General features: G+C 45.7%; 1 long non-coding RNA gene across 1 annotated transcript; it reads left to right on the top strand.

Annotated features, from left to right (window-relative positions):
* Window positions 1-26798, top strand: LOC310895536. The gene is made up of 3 exons (XR_014580770.1): window positions 1-693; window positions 11128-11265; window positions 24649-26798. It is a non-coding gene; the product is annotated as an uncharacterized lncRNA (long non-coding RNA).

Here is a 26798-nt window from a genome sequence, read left to right as displayed (position 1 = left end):
AATGTTTCCTGAGGGGGACATTTGCATGGCTAGAAGCACTGCAAAAAGGAGGAGTATTTTTGGGGAAAAAAGGCCTAGCAGCTCAAATTTAGATGTCTTGCTAAAAGGTGAGTGAGGGCAGATGAGGTGACTGCTTGTGATTGTCCCCTGACGTACAAGGTGAAGGCCTGTACAAGAAGAGGACCGTCTGACTGGTGGCTTCGTCTTTGTTGTAGGAAGGAGCCAGAACATCCCGATGCCACTAAATATCTGTACAAATCCATCTGGAAGGGCCTGGCTGTGCTTCCCCTCGACCTAGACAGGCAGACACGCAGGTGAGTGCCACGGGTGCCTCCACGGGAGCCTGCTCCTGCACACCGGTCCTGCACAATTACATGGGACCCAAATGCTGTTTTCTTGCGTGCCATTAGGTGGAGTTGGAGGAAGCAGGACACGGAGTTTCAAGCTGGAAAAAAAATCAGAAAATTCTTTGAACTCGTGGAGGAAATATTCCTCTGTCAGCGGCTCAGAGAAACAAAACACTGACAGGGGAAGGCGATGCCGTGTGTGTGCAAAAGAGGGGAAGGGGGAGGCAAACCAGCAAACCAAGCCACTGCTCTCCAGCTCTTGAAGCAGGCAGTGAGGGTCTGCTCGGGAGGGGACACAAAGCTCCAGTTCTTGGTGGGGGCGTCCGGGAGAGGAGAGGGAGCAGTGGTAAGTCTTGTCTTCTCAGCCTCGTGCTGTCCCATCACCAGCCGAGGGGAGAGGATGGGTGCCGAGAGCATCGCGCGGGGACTGCATCTTGCAGCGTGTAGCATTGGTGGCCTCGATGCCAGCACTGAAGGACCAGAGCCTGAACACCCTTCTTTTAGCTACTAATTTCATTGCAGCAGCTAACATTTGTGTCGCTTTTCACCTTTATTTATTTATTCATTTAAATCAGCACTGTGTGTATATCTGCATTAGATTTCACCGTCTTGCTAAAGGAAATGCACGTGGGGATTTGCAGACATTTACAAGGACTAGGAGCTCCCAAATCGTGGCATTTGGGCATCTGTCCCTGAAAACCCCAGCCTCAAATAGCGATTTCAGTGCTGAGCAGGTGATGGGAGTTTTCACCTCAGTGGTGGGATCAAACCAGGGTAAGAAATCACCGCAACCAGTTTTGCTGTAGTGTGTCCTATGTTTTTGCCTGAGGCTTTAACAATTGGGAATTGAATCAAAGCCTGAAAAGTACAAATGTGAAAAGCTTGTGGTGCTCCAGAGGAAAATCCTGGAAGGAAGCATCCCATCCTTTTCTCGAGCCAACCCTAAGTTTAACCCCATGGGTTTTCATGGTGTGTCTGATGCGTCCTGGGTGCTGGCAAGCTGTGTTTTTCCCTTTTTCCCCCTCTCTGAGCTTTTATTTCTGGGTGAGGCAGCAGCAGCCCCTGTGGGCCAGAGGAGCACATCTGACTTGGAGCCTGCAGCCCACGTGGAGCTGCTCTGGGGCACAGTGACGTGTCCTTAGGGCTAGGCAATGCCACCCGAGGACTAAGAGACCAAACTCAGCTGATGGATGGGAAACAGGGGAACTACGAGGAATGAAAGACGTTTCTGAGGGTGAGGAGTTGAAAACAACAGTGACAGACTCTGGGAGCCAGGACTGGAGAAGGTGCTGTGTGAACCAGTGTGAAATGGGTAGTGTGAACCTAGGAACAGCCCCTATTATTTCACTTAATTCACATCATTTAATTGCAGGCCCTCTCGTATCAAACCTGGCTTTTGGTTTCCAGTGACATGGCTGTTTCTTCTTGGACCAGGCTGGATCTTAGAGTTATAAAAGCAATTTGGAGAGTGACAGGAGCAACAGAGGCCACAGCAAATTGCACCAGGCACTCATTGGACCTCGAGTCCATTGTTGCTTCATTTTTAACACAGCTTTCTCAAATTTCCCTATGGAAAGAGTGGATGCTTTTAAGACACCAGACGTGTTGGTGCGCGTGTGTGTCCGTGTACACTTGTCTCAGCAGGCATTCAGCAGTGCCTGCATTTGCTGGCCTCGGAGCTGACACCAAGCTGTGGCCACCACCCCGATTCCCTGATTACTTCCAGGAGTCTTCCCAGGTCAGTGGGCAGAAATGGGGCAGCTGCGTGCTGCCAGCACGTATCATCAAGAAATACTGAATACTGTCCCCGTGCTGCTCTGGAGAGATGGGTGGCAGGAAGAAGCTCAGGTGCTGCAAGTTTCACCAGTTGCCACTGGGTTAATTGGGATTTGTTTGCATCTTGGATGCTGGGGACAGTTTCTGGTGCTTCCCCTTGAAAAAAAGGGACACGAGGCTCTCGCTATAATCTCTACTGTCATTCTTCTTTTTTTTTTTTTCTGTTTTGTAGGCAATCTCTGCAACATGATATTAACCTGGTTTCTCTTGGAAGTAATGAAATAGTATGCAGGCTATCTGTAGTTGTTAAAAAGATGATTTTTTCCCGTTACTGCATTAACAGTGCTGCTCCGTCCCAATATGCATCCTGCTGTAGATGTTCCTCATGGCCAGGAACAAAGCTGCTTCACCTAAGGGTAGGTTGTTTAAAGAAGAGTAAATGCTCAGATACTCAAGTGCTGACACCCACATAAATATTTGGACAGACAGAAGCCTCCCATTGCAGGGGGATATGCGAGGAATGCTGAGTACTCAGAGAAGGATATAAATGGCTGGCAGAGCAGTTCACCAGGTTATTCCCGATGTAAACACAGGAACGTGTTTATAACCCAGCAGCCGATTCTCAATATTTCAGAGAAGTTTGATCCCAACACTTTGGTGCCTCTTCTGTGAATCGAAGACAGATCTGGGACAGCGGGAGGTCCCAGGGCAACGTCTGGGCTGTGTGAAGCAGTCACTGCTTTTCACCTTGCTTCTGCTTCAGCTCTGTTTCTCTAACCCCTGACCTGTGCATGCTCTGCCAGGAGTAACCCACCCTCATTTGCAGCCACCGGTAAAGAAGAACTTGCCATTTCACTAAACCCAGCCCCACTCCCCACATCTGTTGCTGGTTCCCATATTAACTTTGTGCAGCTTTAGTTTCAACTCTATTTTTCCTGCCAAGGTGTCCTCTGCAACCCAGGGTTACCATGAGGTCTTTACACCCCTTGGTCAAGTCTCCTTTAATTTTCCTTTCTGGTAACTGAACAGATTCAGCCCTTAAATCTAGTTCTAAGGAATTTTCTGCTGCCTGTGAATCATTCTCATGGTTATATTTATCTTCATTTTTTTTTGATCAGTCTTTTAAAAGCAAATGCATCTGCTTTTTTTTTTTTTTCTTTTTTTTTTTTTTTCCTTCCCTCTGGCTGCAAATTGTGACCTTTGGGCCATGTGAATGGCTTCTTAGTGAGATCTGTGACTTCGTTTGTCTTTACTCATTGCACTTTTTCCTCTCTCAGTCAAAATGTAAAGTTGTTGAGACTGCCAGTCTGTCACTGCAGTTATTGGCATCGTCTTGACCAAGCCAGGCCCTTCCCGACTTAAATACCCAGCCTGTGACACTTCAAGCTGATTGGGAATGCCAAGGTGCTCTGAAGGTGCTCATTTTCCTTCTGTATCAGCTGGAAAGACACTCCTGGGATGCCCCTTTAGCTCTGCAGATCTGATCCCCTCCTCTTAAGGACTTGGGGGAGTTGTTCCTGACCCTCCTGGGGGCTGCACTGAGTCCCTCCCTTTGTGCAGCTGCGATAACAAATGGCAACGTTTTCACCTAGGAGGAAACTCAGAAGCCTCTCGGTCTTTCTGTTGCTCTCTTTGGTGAAACCAGCCCCAAAGAAGAAATCCGGGGGTTGGAAATGTCCACGTATTTATACTATATATTATATATATATATATGTATATATATAAATGAAGAACAACTGTCCTTTTGCTTTCCTGTGTTACCAAGGCATGCGAAAACCCCTCTGATAGGGACTGAGAGGTCAGAATGGTTTATTAATGGTGTATTTCGTGGCTTGGAGGCTGTTATTGCTGGTAGAGAAAAAGCAATTGTCCTCAGCATTTGGTGGGGCTGGAAATGATTTAGCCTGTTGGATGTCATTGGAAGCTGCATGGATCACTCTTGTGCTGAGGAGGATTTGCCTTGCTCTGTAGCCCTGGAGTGAAGCCTGGATTTAGGCTTTTGTGAGCGGGAATATCAGAAAAAGGCAAAAGGCTGACAAGTTCTCCTCTGCGTGCCTCTGCTAATGACATTAAATCACTGTGGCTAAGATAGGAATCTTCATTTCTTTGCTTTCTGGAAAATCCTGTGACCTGTATCACAGCCAACAGCAACACAAAGGCTTGGGTCCTGCCCTGGGATGAAGGGACCCAGTGGTGTAGAGTCATCGTCGGAAATTTTATCAGTCTCATTAGCTATACTTCATATCTCTGCCCTGTGGTTTTGGACGGTATCCACTATATCTGCACTATGCAGAGAGCTTCGAAAAGGGGAGAGATTGTGGCTGTGTTGGATGGCAGCAAGACGTTCGCCTCTGACCACCTGCATCTTCAGAGCTTGCTCCCTTCTCAGCTGCACTCTGTGCCGAAGTGAATATCCACAGCTCATTTAACTTGGGGTATCACTAATTATCCTCATATTAGACAGCATTTCTCAGGGATTACGGGTGGCCTGAGAGGACCGGGTGGGGTGCTGGTGCCTCTCCTGAAGTGCACACTAATCCCGAGGGAATGCTGTCGCTTGGATCCCAGCCGTATGGCTTCATGGGGGGATGGAGAAGATGCTCAGTGGTTCTCCAGCCCTTTTGTTTGCAGTACAAAGGCCAGCCAGGCTCAACGCAGGAGTCTTGGCCAAAACTTTTGATGGATTTTGGGTCAAGGATTCTCTGGGTTTTTGCCATGACCAAGCCACAGCCAGGCTGCTTCCATTGTAGGACAAGAAAGGAGAGGAACAGTGTGTGGCATGAAGCTGCCTGCTCCTTCTGCTCCCAGAGCCAGCCCTCGCTCTGGCTTTAGGGGAGAAGTGTCCCTGTTGAGAAGCTCAGGAGGAGAACTGAGCACCGTTCGGGTTTCTGCAGCAGGAAGGCGTGATGGAGAGAAGGTTTGCCATTTTCCCAGGACTCAGGACGTGGTGGCCCGTGGCCCTGTGATGCCACAGGTTTCCTAAACCAGAAGTCAAACTGCACTGCTTTCCCCTCCTTAGAAGCACGAGAAAAGGCAACTTTCTCTGACAGCAGAAGGGGATGTCAAAGAGGGGTGAACAAATGTTAAACTCATCTCTCACAGCCTACCTGTGTACTCCTGGGCTGTGGGACCAAACCAGGGACATCCTTCCCAAGGAGTGCTGAAGTGTCATTTCTGAGGGCAGGGCATGGCCAGCCCCTCAAGATAAGGGGCTGGCTGATGTCTCTGAGGCGTCTATCAGTCCGTGGACAACGAGATGTGTGGGAGCCCTATCAGCACGGTCAGCATTTGCAGACTGCTTTCTATCTTAGGCAGCATCAGCTGTGGCCAGCTGCATTTCATTTTTTTTTTCTTTTTTTTTTTTTGGGGGTGAAGGAGAAGGGCTATTTCTTTCCTCCCCCACCAAATCTTTACAGTTACAGTTGTCTTTGCAAGACAAGGCCTGCTTCCTATTTTAAACTTGTGGTCACACAACAAGGCTGGAGGAAGTGTTGGTTTAAAATCTGCTCTGAAGCTGCATGGTTATGACCTCTGCCTGCCATGCTTGGGTCTCAATCAAATACTTACCTCCAAAGTTCACCTTCTTGGAGTATTGCTTCCTCCCGGCTGTGCAGCCTCCATCACCAGGTTGCTGCTCATCGCATGGCGCTGGCAGCTGACCCAAGAGGAGCATCAACGATGCATATTGCTTACCTCAGAGACAGAAACAAAACCATTAAGACAAACAGATACGTGTGTGTGTGGGGGTGTTCAAGCTTTTATTTCAGTCATGCACATGTGACTGTAAGCCACGATCCTCAAACACACGCTATATCCTTGTGGTGAGCTTGCTCAGAGCTTTCAGAGAGACAACGTGCATGCAGCAAGCTGATGTACCTGAGAAAGACCGAGGCTGTCCTCCCCTTCATTTGTGAAAGCTGTCTGCTCCTCTCTCTCCACTCTGTTGTCCAGCACTCCAATGGACATCTTGGCTGCTCTCCTTCATTTTGGTTTAGTCCAGGCCTATCCCTGCAGTGCCCCATGTGTCATAAAGTAGGCCCTGAAAGCCCCCCTACGGAGCAACAGATTGTGATGGCATTGTGGATGATCGCTGGAGAGTGTCTGTGCCTCAGTGTTATTTGCTTACCAGTATATAAACATCTTATTTCAACAGAGAGGTCACGTAACCTCAGGTTTTTAAACACCTTCCCCCACCCACCCTCTCCTACTTCCTCCCAGGGCCTGGAGCACCTCCTGCTCTCCTGCTGCACTCACCCTGGGGGCTGCAGGGCTGCGTCTCTCGCATTTCTCGCCCCTCTCTCCCAGCTGCTGTAGCACAGCTGATTTTTTCCCTTAACTCTGCTCTCCCAGAGGCCCAACCAGCACCACTCATGGCTCAGCTCTGGCCAGCAGCAGGTCCCTTTGGAGCCAACTGGAGCTGGCTCTGGTCTGACACGGGGCAGCTGCTGGGCTCTGCTCACAGAGGGCACCCCTGCAGCCCCTCTGCTGCCAAACCTTTGCCACGTAAGCCTAATGCAAGTGGTGAAGGTAAATGTCTTCAATAAGAAAAGATGTTTACAGATAAGGGAAAAGTCATTTCTTTGTCATGAAGACAGCAAGGTCAGGAAGGGAAACCCAGCCTGTGCAGGAAACCAAACCTGTGCAGGTGCGTGGTGCGTGCCATTCTCACAAGAGTCAGATTTGATTTTTCAGCAAACAGACATACTGATAGAGACCACCAAACTGACACTTCTGTAAAAGGAGACTGTGAACAGGCATTTCTCCCAGGCTTTTCTGGGGCAAGTATAGAGTCACACTCCTACCATCCCATCTTCTTGATGGAGAGTTGAGGCTGCTCCAGCTTAGCAGTGTTTTTTTTGTTTTTTTTTTTTTTAAAATTCACTACTAAATCAATTTATCTGTGCTAATCTCTCTGATTTTGCCTGCTGTGATCTGGGAGGGCTCACACAAGAAGCCTGGCTGACCACCAGTGGCCTCACCCAAAGAAGAGGAGAAAAGCTGGTGGGATGGTTGGTGTCTCTCACCAGCAGAGCTACATCTGCTAGAGCACATCTGCCTATAGCCTGAGGTCTTATGTTTCATTGCCAGAGTTCAATGTACACAGAAACGATGGAATTATATATCTGTAATTGTACCCACAGCAAGGGCAGTACTGGTACAATGGTCCAGGTGTAGTGAAAGCATACTGCATGACCCAAACAGGTATATCCAGCAGCAGAAATGGGTTGCCACAGATGTTTATACCGTAACAACCCTTCTCGCAGCACCAAACTAACTGTGCTGGTCAAACTGGCACCATACTGGCCCTTTTCTTGTCTGAAGGACAAGATTTCATAGAAGACATGGCCATCTCCATCCCTGGTTACACTGGTACAAACACTGTATTGTCCAGGCCTTATAATACGTTCCAAACAATTCTTTGCTTTCTTAGTCACATTTGAAAGAAAAGAGATTTTCACCTTTTTTTGTTAACAATTTTCACAGACTCAACCACTCTCTTTGGTGCCCTTTGGACCTCTTTCCTTACTCTGCACACCCCCTATTAGTTACCGAGTACAGCAATATAAAGAACTGCAAAAGGGATGAGGGCTGAAGTGGATAAGTACTGAAAATCCTGATTTTTACATTGTTTGAATCTTTAATGATTCCTGGCAATATTCCATTTATATAGCATCTTTTATCCCAAAGTGTATTACAGATTCCATAAATAAATGCAATACTCAGCTAATGAGGTCTAAGATCTGCCAAGAATGCAGCCTGAGGCTATGTAACCGTAGGTATTTCTCATCAAAATTACTCTGGTCTTTCTCTAACCCTCACTCTGTAACAAAGTGCTCATTAAGCTGCCTTGAGCACAGGTAGACCTCTGACTAGGACCAACAGGAAGGATGTTTGCAGCGACATAGGGCAGGAGGAGGGAGGAAAAATGCTTAGCTGAACTGAGGGACCAAGGAAAGATGTGGCAGTGACAGAGTAAGAAATGCCCCAGCCAACCCTCATGATTAAAAATGTTCTTCTCAGACGTGGTGGAAAGAGAAGGGACCCATAAATCAGGACTGGCCTGCTCCACCAGGGAGGCAATGAGAGATCTGGTCTGAGAAGATGGGGATTGTGAGTGGAGGGCTATGGGGGCAGTTACATGAGAGGTGGGCAGAAGCATTAACTTCTACTGTTTGGATGTGAACCTATTGACCCCAGAGCCAGAGAACAGGACCTAGCAAGCACTTATAGACATAAAATTCTCTGGAAAGCAGACATTTCCCTCACTTACTGGGTCACCACAGGGATCAGTGCACTACAACCTATGGTCGACCAAATACCTCAGTGGTGGGACCACCTGTGAGTTGCCATAAGGTAAGAGAGAATATGACAAAGGACTGAGAGAGGCTGAGCTCTAGCTCTGAGAATTTCTCATTTGAAATAATGATGAATTAGAAATTGAAATGTTATTGCCTCCATAAAATCAGCCGAGATGGTATGACTCCCTTGCACTTTACTCCCTCCATTTAGAGGTGCTTTAACTTACATTCATAGAGGCTGTAGTTACATTAGCAGCAGCTTTTCAGTTATTAGGAACTCTCGGAAGAATCTTTGTGTGCCAAGCAACCGTGCTTTTTATTAGCATTGATGGTATGTGTCAGTGGTTGGCCTCTGTTTATGCTGGCATTAACAAGCATTGGGAGGAAATTGTGTTGTCAAGCGCAAGTCAAGCAGAAATAATGGTACTTGAATTTGTTCTCTGCATCCATGAACTGATGGCGTTTACGGTCTTTAGCATCTATTTTATGCTTATGTGTTACAGCAAAAATCTTGCTTTACGATATTCCTGTTTCCCTAGGACGAGCTTAATTTCATCTTCTGTGAAGATGTTTCTGGGGTTAAGAGCAGATTACGTACAACCTTCACCTCCTCTCTGAATGCAGTCTCTTTCTCTACTTGTAAAATCTAGCCTCCATCTGGACTGCAGAGCTCTGATGTGATCTTCTGCCATCCTGTGATTTCAGAAAAGTCCCATTGTGTTAAGGAAAACTCTCTTAATGGTCAAGGAAAATGATTGTCCCACTCTGCACTGGTGCTGCCTCACCTTGAGTACTGTGTCCAGTTTTGGGCACCACAGTATAAGAAGGACATAAAACTATTAGAGAGTGTTCAAAGGAAGGCTATGAATTTGATGAAGGGTCTAGAGGGGCAGACCTATGAGGATTGGCTGAAGTCCCTTGGTTTGTTCAGCCCAGAGCAGAGCAGGCCGAGGGGAGGCCTCATGGCGGCCTGCAGCTCCCTCACGAGGGGAGCGGAGGGGCAGGCGCTGAGCTCTGCTCTCTGGGGACAGCGACAGGACCCGAGGGAACGGCATGGAGCTGGGACAGGGGAGGGTCAGGCTGGGTGTTAGGGACAGGTTCTGCACCCAGAGGTGGTCGGGCACTGGGACAGGCTCCCCAGGGCAGTGGTCATGGCCCTGAGCCTGCCGGAGTTCAGGGGGAGTTTGGGCAATGCTCTCAAACACAGGGTCTGGTTTTGGGATGGTCTTGTGTAGATCCAGGAGTTTGACTTAATGATCCTTGTGAGTCCCTCCCAACTCAGGATATTCCGTGATTCTGTGATTTCTCTCTTTATCAGGGAGTGTAGTGACAGGACCAGGAGTAATGGCTTTAAACTAAAAGAGGGGAGAATTAGATTATATATAAGGAATAAATTCTTCACTCTGAGGGTGGTGAGGCCCTGGCCCAGGCTGCCCCGAGGAGCTGTGGGTGCCCCATCCCTGGCAGTGCCCAAGGCCAGGCTGGATGGGGCTGGGGGCAGCCTGGAATGGTGGGAAGTGTCCCAGCCCATGTCAGGGGTTGAAATTAGATGATCTTTAAGGTCCCTTCCAACCCAAACCATCCTGTGATTCTATGGTTCTATAATTCTCTGATCCTGTGATTCTAGCTCAGCTGATGTGCAGCTGCATTTTCAAAGCATAGATATCTGCCCTTGTTACATGTCTGTGCTATGTCTGGAAAGGACATGTTCAAGGCTTCAGCAGCAGAGCACCTTTCAGGAGATCCAGATCTGTGCTGCTAAGGCAGCACATTGACAGAAGAGCTGTGAAGAGCCAGCGTCAATGATGTGAGGTACCTGGGCAGCCACAAAATGCTCCGAGGGTTTCTGCTGTGCATCCTCCCTGATGCCAGGTCATGATCAGTCTGTGCCAAGAGCCATGATAAATTATGTACTCTGGAGAAATGTACCCCAAGGCCCACAAAATTCAAAATGTGGATGTGGCTATGTCTCCATCTGCCTTTCACGAAGGATCCATTGCATGCAAATGCCAGAAATGCACATAGCCAAATTATTGCCTTAATGAATAACCCAAGAACCACATCTTTTTAATTCTTTTAATTTGTCTTGGCTCCTTATTTAACCTGAAAGACTAACATATATCCAAAACTCTCCTTAGTTATTCAACCCTCTCCATTGTTCTCCGGAGAGTGAACAGTGATATATCCCTCAATTCAGTTCTGAATATATGTTTAAAATCAATCATGAGCAAGTTCTGCTACCGCTTTTCACTTTTTCCTTAGGTGCCTGCCTGTGTGAATGCCCAGACAGCATGTACCTACTAATGCATTTGCTCGATAAGTTTAAAGAACCTCAGTGTAATTGATTTTTCACTGCTAATATTAGACCAGGAAATCAGAGCTCCTATCCGTCCTGCTAAATGAGGAGGATTTATGGTTGAGGTAGAAGCTGTGCTGCCTGGTTTCAGGTCGTTCCTGACTTTGGTTGTTTTTCTGCAGTAAAGTCGGCACTCTCAATTTCTTTGCTAGACCCGAGTGTGGAGCGTTGTGGTGTCCTGGTGGATGACTCCAGAGTGACAGAGGGGTGCGTTCAAATCAGGAGGTGTGCTGAACCCTATGGGGAGGGAGGCCAGGAACCTCTGCATGTCTGGTCCTCCTCAGGAGGAAGAAATAGCATGTGTCCTTCACACGAACCTCTTTGCTCAGGGCTGGTTTCTGCACTGCAGGTGACATCCTGCTCCTACCGACGTCTGGTGGCAGTGCCCTGAGAAGACCGTGCCCTGGCATCACGTGGAGCTGTGCAGGGTAAGCTCTTCCTCCATCCAGGAAGAGTGGGACACGTGAACTTTGAACCAGGTCCTCAGGTAACATTTTACACCACTTGGGTTGGTAGGCAGTGTTTTCTTAAGCATGACAGCTTTGAAGCACCTGAAGCAAAAGCTAATGTGCTGTCAGAAAGACAACCTGTCCCCTTTTCTTGCTCCTGCTCTATTTGTAGTCACAGTTTTTCCAAGGCATTGGATTTCTGTGGCCTGGCATTTAGCATAAACTCCATTTTATGTATTTTATTTTATTTTATTTTATTTTATTTTATTTTATTTTATTTTATTTTATTTTATTTTATTTTATTTATTTTATTTTATTTTATTTATTTTATTTTATTTTATTTTATTTCATCCACAGACTGTTGATTTTTAAGTGATATCTCACATACAGCCAGTGCCATGCTAAAACAGCCTCCTAGGAGCATCCAGCCTCCAGGACAGCCAAGGATGGCCAAGGCAATGTCATTTATTCTATTTCTTCTACTGAAATTAGTCAAAAGCCTGCCCCAATCCCAGGTTCCAGCTTTGTTAAGACACATATATTTCTGTTAGCCAGGGTTTTGCAGTGGCACCATGTGTCCATAATAACTTTTGACTCTGTTTTCTCACAGAATGGGTGAGGTATTTGCTTACACCTCAGTTAGCGGTGTAAGGTGTAAGTGTGGAGAGACATTCAGATTTATGCTTCTGGATTTAAACTGATTCATCTCAATCATGCTACCATTGCTTAAGGTTTATGGAAATGGGCTATTTTGACACACTCATTCTTGCATCGTTATGCCCAAACTGGCCTGAGGGGTGTTAAATAGCTTTAATTACAGTGATCTGAATCAGCACAACTTGCCCATGGACAAGTTGCCGTCTATCAGCTGAGTGAAGGTGACTTGTTACAGGTGGGCTTTCAACAGGGAACAAATGTGAGGCAAGGAAACAGGTTAGGACAACTGTCATTGGAACAAGCCAAGAACACATCGGTTAACTGGGGACTTGATCTGTAACTTTTCATCCTCTAAAACATTGTATTTATATTCACTCTAATATTTTGCCAGTGACATTAAAAGTAGACCAAATGTGTAGCTTTTAGTCCACCAGAAGTATAGTTTTCATATATTTCAAAAACTTCACCATGACTAACTCCTTGTCTGAAGTGTCCCCAGGCAGCATGTTTTGCCAGAGGTATCTAGTACACCCTGAAAGCATCCTCTACAAAAACCAAGAGACATGCACTGTTCATTGAAGCCCCCTGACATGCAAAACCCCATCAGCCAAGTGAGTCCCTGCCAGGGGAAAGCAGGCTAGTAAGGCACTGACAGCCCAGCTGGGGAGCTGTGGGGTCAGCAGGGCCATTGTGGGCTCCTCTGTTGGTTCCGCATGGACAACTAGAAGTAAGTGCAAGGATCAGGGTGGGGAAAAAACTTTGTTTGTTGGGTAACTCTTGACAAAGAAGAGGAGCAGGGGGCTGCTGAAATGCACCTGCTGTGGAGAAGAGTGGTTTCACCTGTCTCCTCTCATACAGACAGGTAGGAGAGGGAAGAGATATCTATCTGATGGGAGAGGACTTATACCAAGTGCAGAAGCTGAAGCTGCTTCCCTGAGACTTTACTTTTTTATTACAACAAAATCACAAAAACAGTTAGAAAATCAGTAAGGCACACATACTCCTAAGCTCAAGCAGTCCAGGTAGACTCTATTTTACAGGCTCATCCTTTTCTCCATGCAAGTGGTCATCCTGTCTTTCCTTCTGAAACAAGAAGGGAAGGATACATTTCACCTGTGCTCTCAGATGTTTAAAAGATAAGTGATAATTTTAAATTATTCTTCCAGGGTCTTTCTATTCCAGTCAGGAGAAGAAGATAATTCCAGAGGGTGGTTCACTCTCTGATGGTGTCCTAGGCAGTTGGGTGGCATTCAGCTGTAAATCAGCAGGTTTATCCGTCAGATAAAATTTAGAGGTTGGACTCATGGACTGCACACGTCTAACAGGTCTCTGGCCTGTACTCTACAATCCTTATCATTTAGATTTCTCTCCCTCTCTTTTTTTTTTTTCTTTTTTTTTTTTCTTTTTCTTTCCCAGGGCAGCAGTAACTGCTTGCACCTCTGTTCCTGAGATTGCTGGTTCAATTCCCTCATTTGTCAGTCACGAGGACATTTGTCACCTGTACTCTGCTGAAATGCACTCTGATGTATTGCATGAGCTAATTCCTCTGACTTTGCCTCACAAATCTCTGTTTGTCTTGTTCATTAACATAATTACTTCCCTGCATTAGCTGACGACTGTAATAAATGTCTCTGTTCCTCCTGCTGAAAGTGGTAGAGGTTGATAGCACGGTAATAAAAGCCAACAGTATGGGTGAGTGAACAAATGACTTTCCCTTCAACTATTTGGCTGTTTGGCAGAGCTCCCTTCCCCCATGCCCTTGGCATCAAGGGAACTCGGTAGTTCACATGCTACTTTTTTTTTTTCTTTTCTTTTCTTTTTTTTTTTTTTCTAGTCTTACTAGCAATTCCTTTAGAGAGCTCACCTTGATTGCTTACCCCATGGTAGCTAAGAGCAGGTTAGAGCTGAGATGAGGATAGAGGAGACTACTCGCATTGTATGGAGCAAGATTCATTCCTGAATGCAAGAGTGACATTCTGTGCTAGAAATGATGCTTTGAAGGGGCAGAAATTGGTTTTTAAGCAGACTTTATTGTATGCTTGCAATTCTGAGTCCTGTGAACTACGTGCACTGACTGGGAATTAATTCCTTTTAAGAGCCAGTTTCCATTCAAAGATTATTTTTGCCCTGCGCTGCCTATTGCTGCTACCCCTGGAAATGATTTCAGAACTGCAAAATAGATCTTACTACAAGACCTCACAAACTATCTACCCTGCTGCAGTCAATAGGGGGATTGATTGTGGTCTTTAAAAGTACATCACTGAGAGGAAAATATTGGATGCTAATGGGCTCTTTAATCTCGACAAGAGCACAACGCAGCAAGGAGAAAAATATTAATGGTGAGGGTGATTCACTTACTGGAGCAAACTCCTAAGGGAGTTACTGTTTTCTCCATCTCTTGAAGTTTGTGATCAGCTCTGTTCAGTTGACTAAACATAGATGTTTAGGGCCTTTTTACATGTTCTCAGGTCTGAGACATCTGAATGGGACTGGCTGTACCTACAAAATACTCAGGGTCTTATGAAGAAGCAGTTAGACAGGAGGTGGGAGAGCCCCATGGGTTTCAAAAGCCACTAGAAGTCTGCTTTTAGGCAACCAAACTATGCCTCTAGCCTCTGATTACGGACTTAGGGGAGAGGCTGGTACTTTTACAGAGTGAGATGTTTGACCACCTACTTATACATCCTCTTTAGGATGTGGTGAATTACCCCCTTGACTGATTTCATTTGGGATGAAGAGCTCAGAGAGAGGCAGCTAAGCCTACTGAGATGGATGCCACACAGGATGCCTAAGAAAAAATAGAGCTGAACCCTTACTTTCACGTCCCTCTCCATTGTCTCTCTCACAAGACCAACCTTTACAGAAAATAAATAATAATAAAAAAAAAGAATACCGCTTTTATCCTAGTCCGGACGTTGTGGTGACCTGCGTGCCTCAGCTCTGGCTCTAGGAGCAAAAAGGCCATTTGATACCTCCTGCTTTAAGCAGACAAATTGCCCTTCCTCTGCGATTAGAGCAGTTAGAGTAAGCGATGTTTTGAGCTACTAGCAACTAAGAATAAAACATTTCATTTGAATCAAAGTGCTCTGATCAAAGTTTGAGTACTCTGATAACAATAGAGCAATTAAGGAAAATTTGAAAATGAAAAGCTCGTGTGGGTGGAAATAGTTTCTTTCAAAAATGTCATCAAAACATCTGAACTCTTTAAGAATGCTCCTTTTCCTTTTTTTTGGGAATTGCTCATTTAGGAGAACAACATAGCAGCATGGCTGTATCACAGGCTGGTATCACCTGTTCTTCTCTTTTTTTCCCTCATTCCCCAGAACATTACACCACGCTGTTTGCACTACGTGGGCAGGTCAGTTTCTCAGGCCTGAGACCAAGATTTGGCTGCTGAAATTTCCTCCAGCCTACACATGGGAGTGTTTATGACACATCTAAGGGCAAGTTCAAACAAAAAGTTGTCCAGTAAAGTTAATTCTGTTGGGCCCTTAAAGAAAAAAAATAGTGGAAAGGCTCACAGGGACTGAAAAGTTATCTAATGGGCTCCAACAGTGTGCGAGTTGTCCCAGTCTGCAGTGGTTTTGTGAAAGAAAACTCGAGGGTGGAAAACAAAGGAAATGATGCCTGGAAAATAGTGCAGATTGCACCTTGCTGCAGGCAGCAAGGTATTTACTGTAAGACATCCTGTCTGAGGCTGATCAAAAAGGTTCTGTCGTGCTGACAAGTGAAATGATTTCCTGGTACTGAGGAAAAAGATGAACTTTTAGAGAATGCCTCCAAGCGTAAATGAATGCAGAGCACTGGAGCTGCTCTGCCTCTGTAATGAGTCCAGCTCAGGCTGAAATCATCTCGCCGCACAGGTAAAAATTCAGGCGTGCCACCTTTGTCATCACGGGGTATGAAGCAGCGCTCCCCTGACGGGGTGTGATTCAGCTGAGATCGGCCTCTTATGCAATTGCGATGATCTTATCAACCTATTCCCAAGGGAAGGTAGAAAGGAAGGCAGAAAATAAACTGAGCTCTCTAGGAAATACAGGATTTCATTGTATGTTCTGTGAGTGAGGGCTTTGGATGTAACCTAAACACAGGTGGCCTTCACTGGTGAAGCCTTATTTGCTTTAGTGGACTGATCCAGGGGGATTACTGGGCTCTGATTTACTCTTCCCACTGACCTCCAGTTTGTGCTTCTCTTGCTGTGGCTGAACACCCACCCACCCTCACCACATTGCTGTGGGTTGCTTCCTTAACCCCAAATACAGAAAAGAGTCCACACCTGATGTTCTCCTGAGGTTGCCCTATGACCAGTATCTGTCAGTGAGCCCTTTCCAAACGGACCTTACACATTTCTTTTATGGTGAGGCAAATTGCCCTCTGGATGTGCCCATTTCTCCCTATTGATTATAGGAGACTGGGGTGAGAAGTACAGGTTCAAATATCAGCATTTTAGACTTATCAGGCCCAGAAGTAGGTTCCCGTCTTCACCTTCCCCACTGTCACCAGGTCTTCAGGAGAGCAACGGTTGCAGAGATTCTGGCCCATAGCCACATCAATGCATTCAAAACATCCACAGTATTTTAGTCCTTTGGAAGCTGTGTGTTCATACATGTCTATACAGATCATGACAGATTCTCAAAGGGGAGAGAGGCACTCATGAAAAGGTGCTGAATACCAGCTTAACTTCTAATCTACCTCTTTTAGGAATATGCTAAACTGGATATATAAATTGACAAGCCCATAATTACTGTGAATTGGGTTGGCATGTGGAGAGGTGTCATAAGCTGAGGATGGTTTCTCTGTGCTTATTCTGGAGGTGTTAAAGCTGTTCTGGACACATTCACTGCTTGATCTCTATTACTATTTTATCTGCTGGAGTTTGGCATACCCAGCAGTCATGAGCAAAACTTTATCAGTTCAGGCTTGAATATGGAAAAAGATCTATGTGTCAGTACTAAAGCAGTAAAAATATCATGAGGAGAGAACTTCACAGTTCAGAATTTTGCAGATATTAAATGGAGAATAATTGAATTTTCCAGTGATTCGACCAAGGGGCTTCTGGAAGTGACAGGTGAAAGCTTTTTCACCACGTGTGGAATCCTGAAGTTTGGGTGACAAAACCTGAACCCTGCTAAAGGTAAATAGCTCATGGGAAGGGACTAGGAATCTGACTGGCTAAAGAGCCACATCTGAAAGGTTGATAAGCTGCCTTAACTCTTGGTACAAGGAATGGGAAAGAGAATCTGTGATTTAGGAGAGAATGACATTACCAATTAGCTGAATTTTAGCATGTAAATGGAAAAGAGCAAGGTGCATGCAAGTCCAGCAGAGGACACACCTGACCCTCTCCCATCTCAGAGAAAATCAGCCTTCCTAAATGAGACCTGGAGCTCACAAAGCTGTCTAGGAAGCCTTCCTCCTCTTCTATTTTATTAGGTTGAGCCTGGTGGCCAAAATGTCATCACAGAGCTTGTTAGGAAGTGCCATATGCCTTGGGTCAGAGCTAGTGGAAGTTCCCCAGCCCAGCCAAGTGGACTGCAGGTGAGCTTATGCTGAGAAGATCAGCCTCCTGGTTGCTCATCTGAAACTCTGAAAATTATGTGAATTACAGTGAGAGCATGAAGATTTTTTTTGTTTTTGTTTTCCTTCTTCTTGAATTTTCAACTCCAGATATTTAACTTGGCAAAAGAAAGACCCCTAGGCTAGACTCATCTGACAGCACAGACCCTGGCACTGTGATGAGGTCCACCCCTAGGTACACCGGCAGAGATGCACACCACAGTTCCTGGAGATCAGCCATGCCAGCCATGGAGCTCAGCCTGTCCTAGAGAAGGCATCTAAAACAGGTGAAAAGAAACACTCACTGAACGTGCCCATTTGCCTCCACCAAACGAAGCCTGCAGTGCTTAGCCTAGCTGAAGATGATCTACACTGGAGATGCCCAGCATTGTGTGAACCGAATCCCAATTTCCTTGGACCCCTGTTTCTCCCAGCCAGGACACACCTAGGAAGTAGGGCAGGTGGTCTTAAATGCTAATGTTGTGATGCCAGGTTTTGTGCCGTTAAAATGACATCAGAGGACTGGAATTAGCTGCTGTCACTTTCCCTCCTCTCAACAGTAAACTCTGAATTTTAGTGATCAAATTTGTGGTACACTGGGTTTCCTCCCCCTGCTTGTTTCAAGCAAACAGTCTCAGTAGCACCCATGCTAATATGGGCCACAGCTTACTGGCCAAGAAGGGTACTTTCCCTCTAGATCCAATAAGTAATTTTTGGAATTAATTTTATATTTCAACTGTGTCATGACACAAGTCAATTCCTTTTAGAATTTGCACCGGCTATTGCTAAAGCTCAATAAATTTCACTGGTTTTCACCAGAAAAACTTCAAAAGCTTTGTTGATATACACAAGGCATTTTGGAGCACAGTTTCAGAGAAAGAAAGACCTTACTATTATTGTGCCTACTTAAATGTGGCACTTTGCTCAGGCTGGATTGTTATCCAGGCACGGGAGAAGGGCAGCTTTTTGAACTTTCACATTTAGCTTGATAAAAGAAAGATACAGTGTTCCACAAATGTTGATAAGCGGTTCATGTGAAAAAGAGAATCTGTCTTGCTCACTCATTTTTCTCCCTCTCTGATTGCATACATACACATTCAACGTTCACAAAACATAAAAGTCAAGCAACCAAAGCCTAATGAATGCAACGATGAAAGTTGCCTGCACAGCCTGCCCATCTGGGGTAGATGTTCAAGGTTCACTTGCCTTCTTCCCATTCTCTTTTCTTACTTTCCCATTAGTCATAGTAAAACTGGAAAAGGAAGAAGAGAGCTGTGGAAGAGAGGAAAAAAAATATTTGAACTGCTGAATAAGCAGCAGGCAGTTCCCTCCTGAGACCTTCAATCAGAACTGGGTTTAAATAGCCTCCACCCACCCTCCTTGCCAGCTGCGCGGCTCTGCTCAAAGTGCATTGGGTTACCTGGTGGAAACTGTGATTTTACTGCTGGAGGCACAAATAGCAGTGGTGCATATCAATCCTAAACTTGCCTTTCTCTGCTGGGAATATGAGATGGGCTTATCCATCTTAATCAAAATAAATCAAGAGCCTCTGTAAAAGAGATTTTCAGCCATAGGTCACCCAGTCACCTTGACGCTGCAATTTGGGAAGAAAAATGTGATTAAACTTCTGGCAGTTTCATATATGGGGGTATGTGAAGGAAAAGTGTTTAAGCTCATGGAATTACACACAGCCTCAATAGGCCTTGAGGCGCTTTTGTGTGTCCCCAGAGGAGAAGCAGTAAAGCTGATTTTGTTACTCCCCTGTTAATTGCGTTAGAATTTGGGCCTTGCTGCAACCAGTGTTATTAACAGTGATCAGAGACTTTTCAGCAGTGGTAGCCAGGAGCTAGGAAAACATCCTGTGCTATTTCTTTGATTGCATCAGGGCGAGATGACAGGAGACTTGGGCGAATACGGAGCTGAAGGGATGGTAGGCATCACAGCTCTGATACATTATTCAGACCTTAAGATACTGGAGCTGAAGTTACACAGACAAAATGAGACTTCTTCCTAGGAGGGCATCTGCTTCTAGCAGCTGTTTGAGTACCACCAGAAGAAAAATAACAAGCTCCCGTAGGCAACTGTGGAGACCAAGCAGGGGACAGGCCTGTGATGTGCTTGCTGGGGAAGAGCCTGGCTACCAAATCTTCACTGAAGAAATATCTAACTGACACCGATCAATCTAGTGATGGTGAGATACTGCAAAACTGGGTATCCACCGGTTCTGAGGGTTTTCAGGAGATATTTGAGACTGAAGTTGGAGAAGCAAAAAGAACCAGCAGGGTTTGGGCCCTCTGTGTATAGTGGGGCAGATGGGGAGAGGCAGGGACTTGGCGAGGACAGGCCTGACTGGGCCACAGAGGAGGAGAATTCGCCCCCATTGCTGAGCATGGGTGTAACTGGGAGAGCAAACCATGATAGCAGGGCCTGGAGCTACACAGGATTTGTTTTAAAAGTTGTTTAAAGTTTTGGGGCCTTAGTGCTGGTGAGACAACCTTGGGTGGCAACTCCACAGCATCCTCTGGCAACAGGTGTGGGCCCTTCATTCTTCTCTGTGGCTGGAGAGTGCTGCTTAAAGCCTGATTTGAAACTACATCTGATCAAATTCTAAAACTTGCACAGCAGTACTGACTTAAATCAGTTGTGCCTGTCTTTGTCAGGTGATGGTTGCTTTCTTCTTCCTTCCAGCATATCCCTGGGCAAACAGGGCGGAACTATGCTTCTCAATTTGCTCAGGGTAGAAGAGGAAACCCAAATACCTCCTTTGCCCTGTCTTTGTCTTAGTGAAGGGTGCTTTGCATGTAGGTGTTGTCCCTCACTCAGACAGAAAGGGAAATGTTTCCTCATAAAGAGCTGGAGCTGTCTGCTCTGCCCCACCTGCTAGTGGAAGAGCAGGTGGATGGGAAAGCCCCATTAAGCCTCTGTGAGGATATTTTTGGGATCCTGTTGTGCAGGATTCACAAATTCATGTTACTGGGGCCTAGGGTCCTCCATTTTCCTTGGTGCCGAAGCTGCCGTGGATGAGTTTTTAGTCACAAACACTGGAGGGGTACACACAACGTAATTTTGGATGGGTGTGGTTGCGAAGGACGCAAAGGCCCCTGGAGAGCATCCCATCATGGAGGAAGGAGCAATGCCATCTATCAGGACATCCTTCCTCCTTCCAGCTCACGGGTGCAGCACCAGAAACGATGGGGGCAGCTGATTTGCACCTTCTTGGACTAATACATTTCCATGTATTTTAATTCCAGGGCTGATTTGCCATTTGAATAGCTATTTTCTACCACCCTCACTGTCCAGCACTTCAGTTTCTGTTGAACAGTACATTTATCTCTCTCTCTCACAGACAGGGTTGAGGGTGATACGTAGATACCAGGCTGAGAAGCGTACTGCAAACTCTGTAGACAGTTAGTATGATAAATGCATGTTTCCTCAGATGAAAGGTGCTGTCTTTAGAGATACTGTCACTGTGATAGATGGGTGCATTGGCTTATTCTCTTTCCCATCGTTGTTAAGGGCAGGCCCAGAAAGGATTTCCCAGCACAGACAGAATATGCTTCTGATCTGATGCCTTTGGCTTTGCTAATACTTTTCCATATCAGCCACCGGTTTCTGTCCAGGTTAGCAACCCTGAAGTCCCTCCACTTCCACACAGATTTCCAGGAGTCATTCAAAACCAAAAGCTCAGCTCCGTTCCACCTGTGATTTTGGGAGGTGCTGAAGAATGAAAGTAGCCATGAAAAATGAATGTGTTTGGTTGGCACCAGGGAGGTAACCTGGCATCCTGTCCACCACTCTGCAAGTTGACTGTTAAAGAAAATAACCCCTTATTAGCTATTTTACCACTAGGTATGAGGAGAATTCGGCAGCTGGAGGAGGGTGGACTTTTTGCAGAAGCACGGGTAGCTCATGCTGGGCCAGAAGACAGTCATGAGCCACCTTAGATGAAGGAGCAAACCATGGGCAGCAGAGCTAAGATCTCACCTCCCTCTCCTGGGGCAGCGTGCACACAGACATTTTGCATTGCATTGGCATGTTGCTTTGCAATGCATTTTTCTCCATTTCTATCTGCATCACAATTACAACATGGCTAGCAACACAATTACCCATGGCTAGCACAGCTGATCACAATTACAGGTCTCCAGAGTCCACCATGAGATAGTTTAAGGTTATGGCTTCTTGACTGCTCTGATCTAAGTGGCTAATTTTAGACTGCACTATAATGCACTTGAAAAGATAGTAAAACTGCAGTCCAAGTCCAACCATTCTCAGCTTCATCGCTGTTGAAAACACCAAGGGAGCATCAGACACGGTTGTTTTTTAAGGCTTCTGAATCTTTCTGTATCCCCCAGCCTTGAACAGAGTGTTCAAGGAACCCCCTCAGGAAAAAATAGTCTCTCAAACAAATAGAATAGGAAGGAATATTTGCTTAAAATGTTAAACATATCCTAATTAGTAAAAAAAGAGCAATTCAAATAAGGCATGAAGAATTCCTACATGGCAGCCTTATGCCACTTGTGAAATTTCTGTTAGTAGTAGTAAAGAAAAAATATAAAAGAGATGCAAATAGATGGCAAAGGAAATAAAGCTTTAGATTCAAATCAGAATTATAGATCCACATTTTGCTTTGAAGATCACTTAAAATCAACAGACAATACATCTTTCTTATCTTACCCAAATTGAAAACTAAGTTTCCAAAGAGCTGGGCCTTTGCAGGCAGGAATTTAAGCATGGACACAGGTCCCATGCCACAGCAATGACACCTCAGGGTCCCTTTTCTGATGTGACAGAGATCACATCTTCATCAGCTAAAGACAATTGGATATTACGAACACTAACCAACCTTCACCTCTGTAAAGTGCATTCATATAACTCTTTATAGCACCGAGTTATCTTATTTTGTGTAAGTAAGTCAAACTGTTAATCATTGAATTGAGTCCGCTTTCTGACCTATGATCAAGGAAAGTCGTTGGCTTGGTTTTCATTCCTGAACCTTTTGCTCCTGGAAGATGACATTCTGTTGGCATAATTAAAGGCAAGGGAGGAATTTATTACCTCTTGTGTTAATTCATGCTCTCTTAAGTCACTAGTATAGCTGGGAAAGGCAGCTAGGTGTGACTTAGATCACACCTTCTGCCTAGTGGGTCACTGATATCTCAGTGCTGGGTGCTTAATGCCTCGTGCAGGTGGACGGATGCTGTGGGAAGGGGGTGAAGGAAGGCAGAGCACTGAATAGGCAACAGGAGCTTCTAAATTATCTTCTCCCACATAATTTTTGGAGATTTTTTCCCACTGTTTCTGCCACTGAATAAAAACTTTTCACTTTGGACTCCACATCTCATAGCTTTATTATTTATGAGTCTATCAGTTGAAGAGAAGCAGATTATGTTTTATTTATGTTCCTCTCTCAGATTAATCACAGGCTATCTGGCATTTGAAGCATTTCCATTCCTTCTCTTTGTCAGGTTTGTAAAAGCCCTCCCCATGGCAAAAAAATGTTGAGATTTACAATGGAGTTTTGGTGGGAGATATTAAGATAGTTTTCTTCTAAGAAAAACAAACAAACAAACAAACAAAAAAACAAACACCAGACTTTTTTTTTTTTCTCCTTTTCTGATAGTTATCATGATCTGGAACATACTCACACACCCCTATCAAAATAGTTAAGAGAGAGAGAAAAAAAGAAAAGAAAATAGAAAAGGGGAGGGGAGGGGAGGGGGGGGGGGAGGGGAGGAAAGGAAAGGAAAGGAAAGGAAAGGAAAGGAAAGGAAAGGAAAGGAAAGGAAAGGAAAGGAAAGGAAAGGAAAGGAAAGGAAAGGAAAGGAAAGGAAAGGAAAGGAAAGGAAAGGAAAGGAAAGGAAAGGAAAGGAAAGGAAAGGAAAGGAAAGGAAAGGAAAGGAAAGGAAAGGAAAGGAAAGGAAAGGAAAGGAAAGGAAAGGAAAGGAAAGGAAAGGAAAGGAAAGGAAAGGAAAGGAAAGGAAAGGAAAGGAAAGGAAAGGAAAACTGTCAAAGATCCCTTTGCTCACTAGTGTATCCGCATGTGCTGCTCTCCTGCATGTGATCTTTAATTTTACTGATTTCTAATGGATACTCCCTTAGCTTGAACCAAGTAAGCAGTTGGCAGAACCAGGGAAACATGGCTCTGGGACGTGCCCTGAGGCATTCTGAGACTGAAGAACATTTTGTAAAAGCAGTCATAGATTCAGGCTTGCCTTGTACCTGGTCTGTATAAAAGTGGGGCTGCTGCCCTTGCTGTTAGGGAATAAATGGTGAAGAGTGCAAGAAATCACAGCTCAGTACTCAGGCTGCTTCAGTTTCTTAGAGACTGCTGTGTGCCCAATACACAGAATTAATATGCATATTATATGCATATGTATTGTGCTTATTAATAGTCAGAAAGCAACGGCTTATGCTTCTTTCTCTAGAGTCGTGTTCTCAAAAAAAATGTCAAAACTCGTGTGACTGCAGAATGTAGCTCCAGGCGTGTGACTTGTATGGGCAAGAGCAGCAGGACGGGGTGGCACACAGGGGGTGTTCCCGTGCTGCTGCCAGGCTCTGCCTGCAAGCCCACAGCAATAAGAAAGACAAAGGCCTGTCTCATTTTCTTAGGAAGTTTGCAGCACCAGGAACTGCCTTTTTGATATTTCTTTGCAGGCTGACAGCAGAAGTTATGCACACAGATAATGATCCTGCAGCTGTCCTAGTTTCTGGCAGCATCAGGGAAATGCAGCCGAGAGAGGGACAGCAGTGTGCTGTGCCTCATCTCCACCCTGCTTTTCACCCAGGGGAGGTGCATGGGGTTAAGGATGGGCTTGTTTAGCATCAGTCGAGCTGTACTGGGGGCTCCTGAGGTCTCTGCAGGTGTGTGGCTTGGGCAGGAGGTTTCTACTCGAGGTGACTCAGTGTGGAAGGTGCCAGCCTTTGGTGGGCTGCAGGACAGCACTGGAAGGTGAGCGGAGGGGTGGTGGTGTCTGCAGGGAGCCCAGGTTGGTGGGGACCACCAGACATCCAAGCTCCTTGCTGAGTCTGACCTGAGGGCATCAGCTTCGACCATTGCTGTTGCAAAGCAGATGGAGGGTCTCCTCCCAGAGCCCAGCTGTGAGCTCTGGGGCACGGCTCCAGCAGAAGAAACCCATCCTGAGAGCCATGAATATCTCTCAAGAGGACTGTTATATCTAATCCTAGGCTGCCTCTCTTTTCTCTTGTAGGACAAAGCTTGTTGGCCACTTCTGCTCCAGCTGGCACTGCTGCCTGACAAAGCTCTCCAGCGCTCATCATTGATCCGTGCCAACCCTCACAGGCCTGTCAAGTCTCGTGAGCTGCGTGTGAGCTGAGCACACCCTGACCCACGGCGAGGGCAGTGCCTGGTGCTGTGCAGTGGTGGCCTTGTGCCTGGTGCCTGGTGCCTGGTTCCCCAGGCTCACATACCTTTGGGACATTCCCTTGTAGACGAACTTCAGGGTTTTGACCAAATGCTCCATTCCACTCCCAGCTCAGTGAGGTTTTTCCCCAGCAGGGACCCTGCCTTTGTGCAGGGCTGGGGGCAGCATCGCTGTGCATCCTTTGCTCTGCTAACAGAGGGAGCGTGTGTGAAGTGAGCAGCACTCCGGGATTTTCCCAGATGCACCCAGCACTTGCTCTGACTTTTATCAGTGAAAAATAGTCATCTCAGGAGGGCGTTTATTTATTTCCTTTTCGACTAGGGCTGGAGTGTCTTTAGTGGGCATCTTCAAAAGCTGTGGTAGCCCTGACTGCTGTGCAGATAATGATGAGTTGTTCTTTGAAGCTGGGATCTGCATGCCTGGCGTGTCAAGCCTTCATAGCACTGAAGATCCTTGCTTTGGGATCAAGGGCTGCTCTGCATCTGGTAAATTATATGCCAGGCACGAATCCGCATCCCTCTCAGAGTGGAAACAATAAAGACTGCAACAGTCCTGCTGAGCAGCTTGGACAAGAAAAGTCCAAGGAACTGAAGAGGGACAGGCTGTTATGTAGGTCACACTCGTGTCTGGCCAAAGCTAATAACTGGGCAGAGTAAAAAGACGAACTTTGCAAATATCTTATTGCATGAGGTACTTTGGTGTCTCCCTGGGATGGGATGAATGGTCAAACTTCCCGACTGAAAGATTTTAAGGTTATGTAGAGCTACAACCAGGAGGAGATGCCATCTGCTTCTTAAAATCTCCTTTCAAAAGATATCCTGTTCTATAAAGCCCTTTTTAAACTCTTTTTTTTTTTTTTTTTCTCCATAGATGGGGCTGGCTTGAGAAAAAAGCAACACATGGCAACCCTTCATTAATTCAAGGTCTTACAGACCATCTCCTTGAGGAACATACCCAGCGCATCCTGCGGTAGTACTGCAGCAGGGTAGGTAGTAATACCATGTAGGATTTTCAACTGAGTTCTCCTTTGTGTCTGGAAAGAAAGAAAAGCATCAACACTGTGTGGCAAGCCAGGTTTTCAAGTATGGCCAGCAGAAATGCTCATCAGCTCAATTTGAAAAATGCTCTAGTTCTAAATATGCACCCCCAAACCATTGCAGACATAAAGTAACACAACTCTACAGGCTTTGGTGAGGTGACACCAGCTCTCCTGGCTGGTTTTCACTGGTTAGGATCTTTGCTTGTAAAAGAAATACATCCATTTATACCAGTGAGGAACCAACGTGACTCCCATCTAGCTGCTGTGACACTCCACTTTGACTTCTGCGGGTGCAGATCTGTATTAGCTCAGGATCTGGCCTTTCATGGTGTCCTGCCTTTCATGTCATGGCCTTTCATGGTGTTGTGCCCTTTCCAGCTTCACCACCATCTAATTAACCAGTCACAAGGCTCAACTTCAGCTCGTACCTGGTGAAAAGATTCACAACCTTCAGGCTGCCTAAGTGCTCGCATTGCAGCCAGCATGCTGTCTGCATGAACTGCCAGCACTGTTTGGATTTGCTGTGCTGGTTTTGATGGTCTCCCTGCTAAGTGCAAGCAACACTGCAACCACCTTTCCGCAGAAATGTGAAGATCTTAAAGATACCACCATATGTTCACTAAATGCCTTAATTTCAGTTTTGGAGAATACTAATGGTGTGAACAGTTGATGCACATGGCAGAGGGTAATCATGATATTGCTGTGAAGTTAATAACATATTTGTAATCCTTTAACCCTTTTTTTTTTTTTTTATAAAGTTGAAATGTTTTTTCTACTAGTCAGATGTTGGTAGCTTTTGCAAAAAAATCTCATAAATCTTTAATGCTAGTAAAGAGCTCTAGTCAAGCATCCTTAAAGAAGCTGAGCTGCAAGTAACTGTGTTAGGTCCTCCTTTAATGTGAAATTCTCCGTTCTTCCTCCAACAGGGCTGCAGGCA

Source organism: Anser anser (assembly GCF_964211835.1).
Source record: "Anser anser genome assembly, chromosome: 2".
Classification (NCBI taxonomy): Eukaryota; Metazoa; Chordata; class Aves; order Anseriformes; family Anatidae; genus Anser; species Anser anser.
The sequence above is the reverse complement of the archived record's forward strand: the minus strand, read 5'-3'. Positions and strand labels throughout refer to the sequence as shown.